The 16645-nt window shown below is 43.9% G+C and overlaps 1 protein-coding gene across 2 annotated transcripts in view; it reads left to right on the top strand.

Annotated features, from left to right (window-relative positions):
* Positions 1-16645, top strand: part of Atxn1 (ataxin 1) — a 410907-nt gene that overhangs the window by 101504 nt on the left and 292758 nt on the right. Inside the window, exon 2 of one of the 2 annotated variants that reach the window (XM_006972835.4) lies at positions 11892-12013. The exons of the other annotated variant lie outside the window; for it this stretch is intronic. The gene's annotated coding sequence lies outside the window, so the exon portion shown is untranslated. The remainder of the gene's footprint in view (positions 1-11891; positions 12014-16645) is intronic. 2 annotated transcript variants of the gene reach the window in all.

Genomic DNA, 16645 nt, shown 5'->3' with positions numbered 1-16645 from the left:
AGATGGGAAAACCGGGAAATAGACTTGGTAGGGTTTGGTACTAGGTCACTTGGGAGACTCTGGAGAAGACAGTGGGAGTGACTGTGGTGTCCAGGTTGCATCATTCAGTGATGTGATGGTGTAAGGACCAGGTTGACTGGACCCATTGAAGCTGTGCTGCCCAGAGTCCCCTCTCACCAGCTGCCATGCTCTGCTATGGACGCCAGAGCTTTCTCTTTCTTGGTTAGGGATCAGAGCCAGGAACACCCCTCAGCTGTTTTGGGGTGGTCTGAGCATCTTGGGGTTCAGGAGTGAGTTCAAGATACCTAAAGCACTGGCATGAAATTAGGCAACAAAGGGACAGATTCAGTGTAGCCCTGTCCTGACATGGGTCCTGTAAGCAGCAGCTTAATGTGTGTCCCTGACCTAAGATTGCTCATTGGGAACTTTGAGGACAATGGAAAGAGTTTGGTGTTTACCAGATCGGTACAGCATCCCTTTTCTGATTAGGGACAAAGGCTGGAAAAGCAACCTTTTGTGGTACTGCACACTGAGGAGGCCCACTGAAATGGAAACAGAGCCGGGCCTTGCAAACTGTAATTACCTAACTGGTGCCATAAGGAAATCTTTGAAAAAGACTAAAATGGCAATGTCAGGAAGTGGGACCCAGAGGTCAGGTGTGCCACACCCTTCCCCCCAGCTTTGTGGTGGTTGAACATCTCCACTGAGAATGACTCATGCAAAGAGGCCCGAGAGTGGGAAGTCAGGTCTCAGACGAAGGCAGGCATTGTGTGCCCAAGGGATGGAGTCTCCAGGTGGGAAGACACCCATCAGGGAAGTTTACCACAGCCATGAGATGGGGGCCATTAGAGCCTTTCCTAGCTTAATGGCTACATAAACGCTTGATATACTTAGTAGTCTGCTCTGGGCCGTGTTTTGATTGCAAGTCCACAAGCCTTCAACTTACTTGCTCTAGCTAAGAGAAAGGGGGTTTTGGAGGAGAACAGAATGCTTCTTGAATGTGATGTACCCTGGAAGGACTGTTACCACTAAATGTACTTGGTGCCAGTTTAAAAAAAAAAAAAGTGTAGTATGATTTCCAAAGGATAATTAGGAAGCCAAGAAAATGGGAGGCTTCTGGCTCTGTATCCTATATGCTATGGTCCAAATGGTGATATTCACTAAAGAGATCCATGCTGGTTGGTGGCAGTCCTGTGGAAAGCAGGCATAGATACACAACCATCGAATAACCGTGCGGCTGCTGCTGATGGTGGTGGGGCACTGAGGATGGCTGAATATTTAGAATGGGCAAGATATAAGCAGTAGATTTCTGGATATACCCCCGATTCAGGTTCTTTTTGCCAAACATTAATGCACTGCCCTACTTTTTCCTAATGTTAGCTCACATTAGGAAAGAACTAATTCTCCTTCTGAGAATGTTCCAGAAAAGCTGGCATGGACCATCTCACAGAATACTGCTGGCTGTACTGTAGAGAATGCGAGTCTCCTTAGTAATATCTAAAACATTTGGAAGAATCACATTGCTAATCTGTTTAATCTTAGGACTGAAGAGAAAGAAGTTTAAAAAGAAAATCCACATTAAGAAAATATGTCCTTGTTTTTCTCTGCCGTCTCTTCTGCTTCTTCCTCCCCCAGCTTCTCCTGTTCCTCCTCTAGTCTGTCCTCCCCTGCCTTCTCTTCCCTTTCTAGTTCCCCCTTTCACTCCCCTTCCTCTGACTTCTCCCCTACCTATTCTTCTGGATGCTTCTCCTCTGGCTCCCCCCTTCTCTTCACCGAACCCAGGATCTCACACATGTTAAACACATACTCTGTAACTTAGCTATATTCTCACCCTCTATGACTGTGTTCTCAGTCATCAATCAATTAAAGGAAAACGGGACAAGCATGTTTTCGTGTGTTCAGCACTGCCAGGTAAACTGAGAGACTCTCCAGAAGAAACTGTAAGGATGCTGGTTATGTATGCATAGTTCTGAGAGACAAGTTCACACAAAGGAAGCTATGTGACACCTAGACAGAGGGTATGTGGGTGAGGCCACATGGATGGGGTCCCTACTAGAAACACTTTGGAGGAAAGGGAGAGTTGGAGTAAATCGGGATAGAAAAGTGTCTGTGACTGGGCACTTGATAATAATTAAGAACAATCTGGAAGGTATCCAGTATAACTTTAAAGGCACCCAAGGTGAGAAACATTAAAGGCAAGATGATTGAGGTAGCTGATGAATAATGCTGAGCAAACTGACCCAAGGGAGCAGAGGGTTTAGAAAGCACTGGAAACAGTGCCTTCGTGGTGACTGGCGTTTTCGCTGACCTTGTTTCATGAATGTTCTGTCAGTGGGAGAGACAGGGATGCGGGTGGTGAGGGTACCCTGGATTGCATTTATGTAACATCCTTATCAGTGTTCTGTCCCCCTGACCTTTGAAGAATCAAAAGGTTGAGCTTCACCACATCCAGGAAATGTGGCTCTTGAGTGAGACTGGGGATTGCTCAGTGGTTAAAGCTCTTGCTGTACAAGTGTGAGGACCAGAGTTCACATCCCCAGAATCCATGTAAATTCTGGGTGGGTCCAGTGGGATGCCTCTAATTCTAGTACTCAGAAGGTACAAATGGGATTCCTAACTACTTATATCAGCAAGCTCTGGATTTGATTGAGAGATCCTGCTTCAAAGAATAAGGTAGGAAGTGATCAAAGAAGACCCTCAGCATTAATCTCCAGCTTCCATACACACATGTCCATCAGTGTGCCTGCAGAGTGTGCTCACATACATGCCAATGTGCATACACACAGGCACATATGACACACACACATACACACACATACACACACACACACACACACACACATACACAGGCAAACAGGTATTGCTAAGTATTTTAAAATTCCATTTAAAATTTCTAGTGCATTGTTGTTAAATATAATCTACCCAATCAAAAATCTTTTAAGGTCCATGAAAAACTTAAGGAGTATAAAAAGGACTCAAGAGCTGGGGCTATACTACAACTATAGAATGCTGAGTGCCTACCGTGCATTCACAAGCCCCTGGGCTTCATCATAATGTGTGTGTGTGTGTGTGTGTGTGTGTGTGTGTGTGTGTGTGTGTGTGTGCGCGCGCGCGCGCGCGCGCGCGCGCTGAAAGAAATAGGATGACTTAAGATCAAAGATTTTGAGGACTACTGGCCTGGACTACTTTTGTTTTGTTTTATATTGAGACAGAGTCTCAGGTATCCCAGGCTGGCCTAGAACTTCTTATGTAGCAAGGATGATCTTGGATGTTCATCCCCCTGCCTCTGCCTCCCTAGTTCTGGCATGTCAGGCATGCACCACCATGCCTGGTTCATGTGGTGCCAGAGATCAAACCAATGATGTCATGCATGCCAGGGACTTTTTCAGCTGAGCTACATATCCAGTTTTTGCCCAGGTTATTGCTAAGTAATTTAACCTAGCAAGTGTGATCTTGTAATTTCTGGTCAACACCTCAAAGGGTGTTCCCGAAATTTATCTGAACCTTTTAAATCCCTTTCAATCCTGGCATAGCAGTCTTCCATAATGGAATGTCACCTCCTAGTGAACACTGGCTCATATATGGTGCATGCTTCTCCCTGTTTTTAAAAAATAAGAAGCAATATTTATCAGGCACTTTCCTTTAAGCCCATACTTTATTTACAGGAAGGCTTATGCAAGCTTACCAGCTTGATTGACTGTCTTTAAAAAAAAAAAAAAAAACCAACCCTTATCCTCCGTCATAGTATCCTGTCTGGCTGTTACTCTCCGAAGCTGTTTCTACTTATGTTTCCAAACTCATATGTTTTTCTAACTATGTTTTAGACATTTTTGTGTGTTAATTAGTAGCATCTGCTCCTTATGTCATAAGACAACATGGTTTCCTCCTTATACAAAGTGTCCAAATTGCAGGTTAAGTGGTAGCAGCCTTGCTGCTTGAGCTAGGGCTACTGTTTGTTATTTTTAAGTGGCAACAACATACCTTCCTCGAGGCTTCACGCACTTTGGAAAGCTTAGTTGCTTTTGGTTACAGAAAGATTTATAAATGGCACTGGGTTTGTTACATTTTTTTTTCATGATTCTTTTTTCTTTCTCCTCACCCCCAAATTTCTAGTTTCTTCTGACTATGGGTGCAACTCCGACAGTTAAAACAGAAAAGTCAATCTGTTCCTAGGTGTCTGCAGGGATAGGTCCCAGGACCTCCAGAGATACCAAAATCCCCAAAGCACAAGTCCTATAAATAACATAGCACAGTGTTTGCATAAACCCACACAGTTCCTGATCTGTGCGTCACATCATCTTGAGACTGCTCATACTGCCTAACACAGTGTGAACTGAACGCTCCTTAATCTGTTGTGCTGAAATGCTTAGGGATAGTGGCAGAAAAAAAATCTGCAAATGTTCAGTATGAAGCATTTTTCCCCCCGTGTGTGTGTGTGTGTGTGTGTGTGTGTGTGTGTGTGTGTGTGTGCACGTGCATGCATCATGCATGCATGCATGCGAGTGCAAATGCAGGTGTGGACGCATGCACGGAGGCCACGGTCAACCTTGTTGTTTGAGATGGGATCTTTGACTGGAATGGGGGCTTGGTGATTTGGCTAGATTGGGTGCCATTGAGCCCAGTGAGCCTCTTGTCTCTTTCTCCCCAGCCCTGGAGTTATGAGAGTGTGTCACCATGGCCTAGGTTTTTCCATTGGTGCTGGGCATCAAACCTTGGTCCTTATGCTTACATGGGGAGCTCTTTATTATCCCCCCAGCTCCTGCCTGACTGTTTTTGATCCTCTTTCGGCTGAACCCATAGATACAGAGCCCACAGATGCTGGACTGAATTCTGCCAGTGTGGCTCAAAACTCTGCTGTTAGTTGTTTTGTGATGGACTTTACTCTACTGAGAGTAAGAACCATGCTCCTTTTAACCAGAAATGCTTTCCTTCTGACATGAGACCCCTCTGGATTTGAATTGAGGCTGAAGTTAGAGCTAATTCCTCTGCCTTTCGAATTTCCTAGTCTGTGTCTGGCAACAATGGAGATGTCTTAATTCATTTCAGTTACTAGAGGGACAGACAATAGGCTTTGCATTTGGTAGAATCCAAAGCCTTTGAAAACAGTTTGGTCTCCCTAGTTTTTACTGAAACCGTGTTATCTGATTCCTCCCTGGCTCCCTCTTGCCAACTGAAGATTGTTTTTCCTTCATTATTCTGAAAAAAAATCCAAACAAGTCACAGTGGCCATTTCACTTGCTGTTCATCTTTCTCTCACCACTGAGTACAGTAGCCCCCACCCTGCTACAGTTTTGTCTTCTGCAATTTTAGTTACTCACAGTCAACAGGGTACCCTCCCCCAAAAAAGCATTAAATGGAAAATTCCAAAAGTAAATAACTCAAAGGTTCCAAGAAGCTTTATTACAGTATGCCGTTCTATTACATTATTAGTTATTGCTAATTTCTTACTGATCTAATTCATAAATTCCAATTATCATCCTGTGCTGGCTAGTTAATTGTCCATTTGACAGAAGCTAGAATTACCTGGGAGATCAGCTACTGAGCATCTTGTGAGGGATTATCTTGGTTATATTAATCGATATGGGAAGAGCCATCTTAATTATGGGAAAGACCATTCCCTGGGCAGGGGATCCTGGACTGCCAGAGCAAAGAGAGGGCACTGAGCTGCAGCCTGTACTCATCACTTTCTTCCTCTGACTGTGGACATAATGTGACCATCTGCTGTGAGCTTTTGCTGTTCTGACTTTCCCATGGTGATGGACTATCCCTGACCCATGAGCTGAATAAACCCCGTTTCTCTTTAGATTGTTTTCGTCATAGTAATTAAGGCACAACAGGAACAGAAAAGAAGACACATGGATAGTTGTGCATAAGAAGACCTGCATAGACGTGTCTGTGCTGTGTAGTTTCAGGCATCCAATGGGGGTTGTGGAATGGGGCCTTTGCAGATAAATAGGAGCTTGGGTGTGTTTCTGTGTACTCATGCGAGTGCATGTGTGTGTGTGTGGGGGGGGAGTGCGAGTGTGTGTCTATCCATGTGCATGCATGTGGGGTGTGTATATACTTGCATGCACATGCACGTAGAGGCCACAGAACAACCTCAGCTGTCATTCCTTGGGGCACTTGCTAGCTTTTTGTGGTTAAGAGACAACGCAGGATTTTTCACTGTGGCCTAGTGCATGCCGGGTAAGCTAGACTATGTGGCAATGGGCCCTGGGGATCTACCTGCTTTCTTCCCCAGTGCTGGGGTTATATAACCATACCTGTTGTTGTTGTTGTTTTTAAATGGATTCTAGGGATTGAATTGGACTCAGGCTTTCCTGCCTGCAAGTCAGTTCCACCACTCCAGTTTAAAGGACAATTTTTATGTGTAAAAGAAGACATTTAGCTTGTAGGAACATACAACTGAGAGTTTGCAAAGTGTCCTATATTAGCCAGATAAAGCAAGTGGAGACTGATAGGCCAGGCTAAGGATTTTCTTCAATAGCAAGCTATTCCCCCTCCACCTTCTTTGGCAGTCCCACAGATGGTATTCTTCATCTGGGGATGTCCCAGAAGAAATATGCAGTCAGGGGAAGGGTGGTGGAGATGTGCATGGCTGGCTCATTCCTTGTGCTGAGGGTGAGATAGCAGCACTCTCTAGAGTGGAAAGTCAAAACTTCAAGCATGTGCTTCCTAGATAATAGATAAGATTGTCTTCCACCTGTCAGCAAGATCTTGTGTCCTAAGGTTTCACGGCCTCCCAAAACAGTGCCACCAGCTGGGGATAAAGTGTGCAAATGCACACACACCTATGGAATCTTTTTCAGACCCGAACCATACATAGCATCCCATATTGGAAATGACATCCCATGACTTTTACCCCACGCTACTTTTTAGAAGCAGGTCACTAACTCTAGTCCACACTCAAGGAGAGAGTGTCACCAAGGTGTGATTATCAAGAAGCAGAGCCACTGGAGGCCCCTTGGAGGCTCCCGGTGACAGCATCTGTGCTGTGATTTGTATCTCCTACCCTGTGTCTGTGAATTTCGAATATGCCTATCCACCAGTCTCCCTGGCCTCCCGCTGTCTTTCCCACCTCGCTTCCAGGCTGCTGGGTTCTCAGAGATGACTAGATCAGGAACTGGGACAAAGTTTTGACGCTAACTCCCCCATAACTTGTCAACTTGACTTTGGGAATGCATCTAGAACCCCACCAGCTCTAGACTCAGGACCTTGCACATTCAAGGCAAGTGCTCTCTGACTGGGCTGCATCTCCAGCATTTTAAATTTGGAGATGGGCTCCCATTAAGAAACTCTAGCTTCCCAAATAGCTGGTATTCTAGGTCTGTACCCCCAGACCTGGCTCTCACATGGCTCTCTGTAATAAGTGGCTCTCTTCAGCCTTGTACTGACTGTCCTTCCCATAAGAGACTGAATGATCTTGAATGCATAGGACAAATCATCAGATCACACCATTCAAAGTCTCTACTCTCTTGCTTGTTTCAAGTAAAACTCAACATCTTTGCCATAGCCTATGAGGATTTTTTACTCTTGTAAAATTTCTGTGGTTTTAATTTTGTGAAATATATGTGCAGACAGGATATCTTACATGTTGCATCTCTGTAATAGCATGTGTGTGTATGTTTAGTGGTTCATCTAGAATTCGGTTACTTTTTACTTAAATATTTATTTTTTGTGTATATGGGTTTGTGTGAGTGTATACTGTGTGTGGGTACTAAAGGAGGCAAGAAAGGGGCATTCAATCCCCTGCAGCTAGAGTTAACAGACAGCTGCAAGCCACCCCATGTGGGTGCTGGGAATTAAACTTGGTCCTCTGGATGGGCAGGAGGAACTCTTAACTGCTGAGCTATCTCTCCAGCCTCTTAACTCTTTACTTTTTTTGAAATATAGTCTCATTAGATAGCTCACACTGGCCCTCTACCTCTTTGTCCTCTTGCCTCAGTTTCCCAAGTGCTGCGATTACTGGCCTGTGCCAGCATACCAGCTTTAGAACTTATTTTCTGTTGTGTATATAATGAAGTGTTTTGCTCATATATATATATATGTATATATGTATATATATATATATACACACACACACGTATGTGTGTGTGTGTGTGTGTGTGTGTGTGTGTGTGTGTGTGTGTAGCATTTATTGAATGCACTACCCCTTTACCATTGAGGAGAGAGAGATTCCATCATGGAAACTATTCATTTCTTCCTATGTTGTCTGTGTCTAATTGTTGCATTGTAAAAATAATATCTAATAGCTCAAATAGGTCACTGAAGACAACAGTTGTGTTTGTAGAGATCCTGCTGGCATTAGAATATTCAAAGATATGCAAAAACAACTTGAATTATAAATAGCAGTTAATTTTAGGGAATTTTACTGATACATTAGGAACTAATTCTGCTTAGGAGGCTGAGACTTTAGTTGAAAAATCCATCTAGCCAGACCAAAGTTGGCAAACAAGCCTCACAGGAGCAAGGTTATTGTGCTTGGCTTATATTGCCATGGCACCCCTTGGCTGTAGCCCTCCAGAAAAGTATCCCCTACATGCCTATGGAATTGGAAAGCATTCTAGAGAGCGCTTCTTCCCCTGCCTCCAATCTTTTGACTCTTGCTACATTTGCTTTTTTTCCCTCCTGTTTTGTATTGTTACTGGCTTTCTTTATTTTCTTGAAAGAATCTGGTGTGTCACAGCTTGGCTTCAAAATCTCTTTGTAGTCGAAGGTGACCTTGAACTTCTGATCCTCCTGCCTCTTCCTTTGGAGTACTGGGACTCCAGGCCTGTGCTACCATAGCCAGGGTCTGCACTGGTGGGGGTGGGGGGATAGAACCCAGGGCTTTGGGTGTGCTGGGCAAGCAATGAAGGAACAAGGCTTCCTGTCCAGCCGTTTTCTTTGTATTGGCAGTGCCACCAACCAGCGGTCAGGAACAGGTTATCAGTGAGGTTCGAGTCCACCTGCTTGGCAGGCAGTGCTAGAGCAGGGTGTGATGAAGAGAGGGGCTGCATCGAGGAGCACTCACCAGCATCCGTAAAGCCTGGGACTGCATCCCTAGCATCTTTTTTCTTGGAGATGAGGTGCTGAGGATGGGGCCAGGGCCGCCCCCATCTATAACCATATACTCAGGGATACCTCAGCCCTGACATAGGAAATCCCTGCTTAGAAGGGAATTTGTAGAGGTTTTAGAGTTGTTTTTTTGTTTTGTTTTGTTTGGTTTTTGTTGTTGTTGTTGTTGTTTTGTTTGTTTGTTTTTTGGTCTGTGTTGTTTCGTTTTGATTTTTGATTTTTTTTTTTTTTTTTTTTGATGACAAGTATTACCATATAGCGCTAACTGGCTTGTTGTTCACTATGTAGCCCAGGTGGAACTAAGAACTCACAGCAGTCCTCCTGCCTCCACCTCCCTATTGCTTTCTGGGACTATAGGTTTGTCCAGCTGGTGTTTCTCCTTTGCTGTCTATCACAGTGTATATAATTGAGGATTGACTGAGAATCACAAAATGAATCATTTTTAACTCCCTGCCTCCCCCCATCCCCCACACCCAGGGTGAGGGAAATGGAGATTGCTGCCCGTTTGGGTGAGTTCTTTCCCACTCTGCACATATATGAGACTGCTTCACCAGTCTCCAGACACATGCCTTCAGCAGCCAGAGAAGATCCCCTTCCCCTACCCCCGTCCCCAACCCCCTCCCCACATATGAATCCTTTTTGCTCACAGACAGGTGACAGGAATGTAATCCGGAAATGAATTTCTTTGTTAAGGACAAAAGCAAATCTGAGCATTGAGCTCCCTGCATTAATAGACACGTGAGGCTGCTGGTGAGCTGCTCTGGTTTAAAGCCACTTTCCATTACATTAAATGATTAATATCCTTTAAAGATCAAAAGAGCACTGGGCGGGGAGTACAGCATTCCTGTAACCCTAGCCCTCAGGAGACATCCTGGGCTGCATGAGATCAGGGCCAGCCTAGGCTAGAAGGAAAAGCTATGCCTCAAAATAAGATAAAATAAAAATTGAAAAAATAAAGAGTCAATTAACATAAGTCGTTCAACCCAAAGTCTAGTCGGAGTTCTGACTCATTTCCTGTGTGTCTTTAAGATGTATATAGCTTTCTCTAGGGCGGATGGCTGATTCTCTGGAGAGGTTAAGGAAGTTGCAGAGATCTTGCCCAGTTCTGTAAGACCCAGATAGAGAGTGGGCAGCAATGAAGATAATGTTTGGTATCAGCAAATACCTTACTGTGGGACTAAAGCCTCCATTCCTTCCAAATTCTGTCATTCCCAGGACAGCTTGTCTTTGAACTTGCAGGCTTATCTTGATTTGGGTCACTATGTTACTCCTCTATATCCCAGTGGGGGTGAGTTATAGTTCATGAAAACTGCTCAGAAAATGAATGGCACCCTTATAACCCCACTTTTTTGCGAGTGTCCATGTCATCTAGAAAACAAAAGACCATTTCCGTTTCCTGTCAGATGCATTTGCAGACTGAGCATGGCATGGTACTAAACTCTACTCACTTGACTGAGCGTTAACCAAGAACCCAGCACTTTCTGCCTCTCAGCACTTGGAATTGTCTACATGAATTTAACCACGCCCCCTGAACGGCCTCTTCGCCCTCCAGCAGGCTTTCAAACTAGATAGAGCACTACTACTGCAAAGCTAAAGAATAAAAACGGGCTACAGACGCCTTTGACGTTGGCCTCCAAACTCCCAAGTGGCTGCCGTCAAAAAACAAAACAGTGGGGTTTAACCATGATTCAGGAGAAACTGGAGCCATAGCTGTGGGGCAAGAAAACTTGACCTACAGCAAAGGCAGGAAAAGAACTTTCCAGAATGGCTGAGGGTCAGGCAGCTCTAGTGTGGGCATCATCAGCGGTTCGGAGTCAGGTGAAGAGGCATGCATACCTTTGGCATCCATTTCAGACCTACTGTGTACAGTAACCGGCGCTTTCCACCCTGGGAGGAGACGGTATTTATCAAGTTTATCAAGAGGCAGGTGGGGGAAACCCAGCAACTACTCATTTCTAGTACAAAATGGAAATTTCCTTTCTCTTTCATGTTATCATTTTTTCTATCCTGAAAGCTCTATATTTAAAGAAAAATAATATTTTCTCAACAACCAGATTTTGTGTTCAAATACAGAATCTTACTGTGTAGCCCAAGCTGACCTTGAACTCCAGATCCTCCTGCCTCTACGTCTCCAGTGCTGGGACTACAGGTGTGCACCATCACACTAGACACTCTTAGACTCTAATGGGCAGAATGAGTGATTTTTTTTAAACAAAACTTTCTCTGCTTTCTACCCTTGACACCCAGAAGTTATTATATTTAGTTATTCAAACCTGAAGAAGCTCAGCTCTCTTTCCCTTCGTTTAGTCAGGAACTTGAAATTTTGCAAGCACATGCCTACTGGAAACTAGTCTTCCCTGAATGCTGTCTTTCTTTTCTTTTCTTTTCTTTTCTTTTCTTTTCTTTTCTTTTCTTTTCTTTTCTTTTCTTTTCTTTTCTTTTCTTTTCCTTTCTTTTCTTTTTTTCTCTCTCCCTCTCCCTCTCTATCTCTGTGTCTGCTTGTCTTATTCTTTCTGTCTGTGTCTTTCCCCCTCTCTTCCCTTCCCTTCCCTTCCCTTCTCCTTCCTTCCTTCCTTCCTTCCTTCCTTCCTTCCTTCCTTCCTTCCTTCCTTCCTTCCTTCCTTCCTTCCTTCCTTCTTTCTCCCTTTCTTTCCAGTATTTTAGGACACCAATGTAGATGAGATGTGTGATAGGTTCTTTTGGGTGATTGACATGCTTGTTTGACATTATAAGATAGACATTGAGAAAGCCCAGGGATTTCCCCTGCATATTCACTAACTGCTTGAAGTGGCATTTTCCACTCTGACTTGGTGTTTGGTTTTGTTAAACTGCAGTGTACTGGCGGAGCATGAAACCATCTGTGTTGAAGCTTCAAAAGTAGGGTTCCTATAGACCCTGAGCAAAACAGAGTGGACTCCAGCCTGCGTGAATGAGCTTGAAACAGGAATGCTTTGGGGTAAGTCAGCCCATTGGAGTTGGCATTTACATGTTTTCAATTTCATGTGGCAGTATTTATTTGGCGTGCTGGGATATTTCGGTGAACAAGGTGTATAGCCATTTTTCCCCATAGCTCAAGCAATAAGACATTCTTGAAAATGTTGTTTTCATGACAAAAAGCCAAGAAAGTGCCAGATTTACTTAATACGTCCATTTCTGAACTTTGCAGGATAGTAAGACCTGGGGGAAGGCATTTGTGGTTAGAGAAAATGAAACAAAACAATTAAAAAAAATAGCAACATCAAAAACACAAATGTCCACACAACTTTACACACAATGAATGATCTGTGTGGTCCATGGGTTCCATTTTAGCTGAATGCATAAAGGATTTATGAGTCATACAAAGGAGGTCTAGCTATCCGGTGATACTCTTATTCTGTAATCAGTATTGGAAGAGGCAAGGTGGAGTTATCGGGAGTTTCCAGATCGTGTTCAACAAATGCTTATTGAGTAACTTTATAAAATGGGGCACAGTGTGGTCATTTGAAAGGAATATAGAGTGTGTAATGTACGATCAGGATAATTGGTACTTTCTTCATAAACCGCTCTGTTCTTCATGTTGGCAACTTTTTGGTTCTCTCTTCCAATTCTCTCTAAAATTTATATAATAAGCTGTTGTGAAATTTAATCACCTTCCTGATAGACTTTAGTCCTCCTGCTTACTGGTGGTCTTGGCCCCCTAAGTGGTAACCTGGGTCTAAGAGTTACAGTCCAAACATTCCAAGCTTTAAATACATGATTTAAAAAAAATTCGAATTATATACTAAACTAATATATCTTTCTCAGGATGTCTTCTTGGCTTTATTCATGGTATTTTCTGGTAACAGTCTTCAGTTGCAAGCCCTGCTCATCCCCACCTATGGTGAAGGGCATTGGGAGAACTTACAACTTGCTATGACTGGCCTATAAAAGTGTTTGTGCCGGGATGATGTCCCTGGCCTCCTGCAAATTGAAAGCTCAGTGCCTTCTAGTACAATTAAATAATCAGTAGTCTTCAGTTCTCTTCAGTAGAATTTACTGTGTGCCTGGGGCAAACTATCCTTTGCAGGGAGTTAGGGAGGTCATTCCACCAGCCAGTGTGGAAGAAAAGGTCCAGCCCCTGGGGCACTCTTATCTCCATTGTCTTTTGGTGAAGCAGGACTCTCAGATTCTGTGGTTAATAATTTAATTCCCTTGCGACATTAATAAAAGAGTGTTTCATGAATTTTATATTAAAATAAGCAGGTCTAGGTTCTTTTAAATTCTTGTCTTTTTTTTTTTTTCCTATTGAGCTCCTAGATTATTATCACCGTGTAACTGGCTGAGTGCAAGCCCTTTCATGCCGTGGAGTCCCAAACTTTGTTTTCCATGAGAAGAATGTACTGCTTTTCTTTCTTACTAATCATCTCCTTCTTGAAGCTGAACTGTGCACAACAGTTTAAATGATGGTCACATGGCATTCTTATTAGCAGCTGTCTGCCTCAGAGCAGCACAGTACTTGGGTTTCATAACATCATTTTCTCTCTCTAACAAATGTTCAATGATGAGGTGGAGGAAACCACATGAACTCAGCAGAGACACGGCAGACTCAGTGTGATCTGGGGATGCCGGGTTATGAGTGCTCCGGAGAGAGTATGTCCTTCCTGTCTGCTGGGGAATGCTAGCCCCCAGCTCTCTCCCCCAGCTCTCTCTGCACATGTCTACTGTGTGCAGGGGCCATGGTGAATCACAGACCCGCTGAAGACGTTTGCTGGGGGCTCCCTGTAGACAAGGCTTGCCCACCAGAAATCCAGGCTGCATGCCTAAGTTCCTTTGTGAGTTCTGAGGACTCCCCTCAGTGCACCCTCCATGAACGTCTTCGACACCCAGGTGCTACATAGAGCTCTGTGTTTGCTGTCACCCCGCTTGGATTTTCAGACTGCTGTAGGACGGGACCCAGATCACAAGCCGATGTTTCTCAATGGTGGTCTCATCTCAGGGCCACCTGCATCTGATTCACCAGGATGTGGTTGTTAAAGTAGCAGACACAGTGTCACCAGGCCCAAGGAATCAGAAGCTCTGGGGCTGGGGAGCTGAGAAGGCTCATCCTACCGAAGTTTAGAACAACTGTCTAGAGATGAATTATGAACATTTCCCTTGGCCTCCTGCCCACAGCAAAGGGTGCCAGGTCTGAGTGCAAGGAAAGTTCCCAGGAAACGCTCCTTTATTGATGTAGGCAGCATCCACCATCAGTCACATTTGCTTTTTGATTGCCTCACCTTTGGGGGATGGGCAGTCAGCATTGTCTGTGAACTCTCAGAATCCTGTTCCAGCTAAACACATGAAGCACCCTCTCTCCAGGCAGAGGCTCTTTGGAAACTCTTTAATGTCTCTTTCCTCTGTCCCTTGTAATAGTAGTAGCTTCTACTGAGGTCTGTAGTATAGGGGACATACACTCTGCTGGGCAGCTAGAGGAAAGCCACAGAAGACCAGCCAGCTCTGAAGACCACATCAGCTGCCCTTGGCACTTTATTCCCAGTGGTATTTCTTTCAGCTGTTGGAACTTGAAGATGGTCAGTTTGGGTGGCGGGAGAGCCATCCATCCTGTTACCAAAAGGGACAAAGTTAAGCCTTAGTGACCACACATCAAAGCTCCACAGTGGCAGTGGCAGACTCTGGATTTGAATCTGATGTTAACAGATTGCAGTGGTGACATTTGCCTCTTCCTTCCCTCTTCCTCCTGCTACACCTCCATCCTGTAACCATGGGGGCAGTCAACCTGATCTGGCTGGATTCTAAAGAAACCTGTGATATCCATGCTTCTGGAAGACCCCCCAGCAGTTTGCGTGCAGCTGTGGTGGGTAGATCTGGCAGAAGAACTCGTGATGGTCTCCTTATTCTACAAAGGCATGAGTGGGGCCTCAAGCTGGTAAATCTGCAGTCGAGGTTACCCATCTGCTTCCATGGACTTCTCATTCAGAGATACAGGATCGGTTGGCAGCTTGAACCCTGCCCACTGCTGGGCACATCCTCTCCCTGTTCTTCATCCATTCACCGTTCTCTGACTTCTCCTGTTCGATGTTTCTCTTTCCCACTCCCTGGCCTTGTGTTCTTTCAGGCTGCAGCATCACTTGCCTGGGCTCCTGTGGCACCTTCCAGAAGAAGAGTATTCTTTTGTGTTGCTGTTGGTGCTTTGTGAGATAGGGACCCATGCAGCCCAGGCTGCCCTCCATCTCTATATGTGTGAAGGATGACTTTGAACTTCTGATCTTTCTGCTTCCATTTCCCAAACTCTGAGATTACAGACTGATGTCTATATCTGGATTTTGTGCAGTGCTGAGGATTAAGCCCAGGACTCCCTACACACGAGGCAAGCACTCAACCACTGGCCAGATTCCCCAGTGCCTAGTACTGTTTCTCAAAAAAACTGTAAAAAGATGCTTCTGACTAAATAATTTTATGAAAATGCTTTGATTTAGTGTTAAACTATTTAAACTAGACAGCCTAAGTCAAACCTTTGGTCCTGTAAAAATGTAACAACAGATAGAGACATTTCTGCTCCGTGGTAACAATCTTTGTGAAGTTACCAGAAACTGCCTTTGTAGCCATTCTGCGATGTGTATGATGATAATCCGGCAAATCGGAATCTAGACTAATGGCACTTGCTCTCCTGGCAGAATTGCGTGACTGTGTGGGATTTTGAAAGGGAATTTAAAAAGTCAAGACTGGATAACATTAAAAAGGTTGACGTAACATTTTCAGCTTGAAAGGCTACTCTGCTCCAGGAATATGCTTCTTGCTTTCTTTTTCCCCCCATTTCTAAGAATTCTATTTGGCTAAAATACCAAAGGAGAAAAAAATCTTGGCTTAAGCAAATGAAAGGTCTTCTGCAAAATTAATTTTTATTCTCTAAGAGTTCCTTTATGAAAGAAGTAGGACTGATTTTTTTTTAATATCACGTTAAAAAATACCATGCCAAAAAAAAAAAAAACCTCACATTTTATATTGTAAACAAGGAATTTGCAGGTTGTTTTTTGACAGTGAGTCTGTGAGGCATGTTATATGAATTTTTTTTAAATGATGGTGTTTTTATTTATGTGCATGTGTATGTGTATATGTGTGTGGTTGCCTGTGGGGTTAGAGCTACAGACAATTGTGAGCCCCGTCCCCACCCCAATACAAGTGCTGGGAACTGAACTCCAGTCCTCTGGAAGAGCGGGAAGTGTTCTTAACCAGTGAGCCATCTCTCCAGCATCCAGTTGTGAGTCTTTTAAGCTCTGTATTTCCATATTGGGTGTGTGTGTGTGTGTGTGTGTGTGTGTGTGTTCGATTCTATAGTATATATAATGGATTTTACCTATTAGTCTTTTAGTTTGCATCTGTGAGTTGAAAAGGATAATTTTCACCTTGAAATTTGCCAGGTGTTTTTATTTTTCACTTTTGCGTGGCATTCTGATGTAACCTCCGGTCTTTGTGATCTGTGCCTGGAGTAATTAAGGAGTCGGTCCTCCCGTGCCGATTACAGACTGACTTGGACACATAAACATCACATCATTTCATAGCATTTCATAGAATTTGATGCTTGTCTGTTTTGCACAGTCAAAGTACTAAAACTCAAAGTCAATTTTCTTTT

Source organism: Peromyscus maniculatus, chromosome 5 (genome assembly GCF_049852395.1).
Source record: "Peromyscus maniculatus bairdii isolate BWxNUB_F1_BW_parent chromosome 5, HU_Pman_BW_mat_3.1, whole genome shotgun sequence".
Lineage (NCBI taxonomy): Eukaryota > Metazoa > Chordata > Mammalia > Rodentia > Cricetidae > Peromyscus > Peromyscus maniculatus.
The sequence above is the reverse complement of the archived record's forward strand: the minus strand, read 5'-3'. Positions and strand labels throughout refer to the sequence as shown.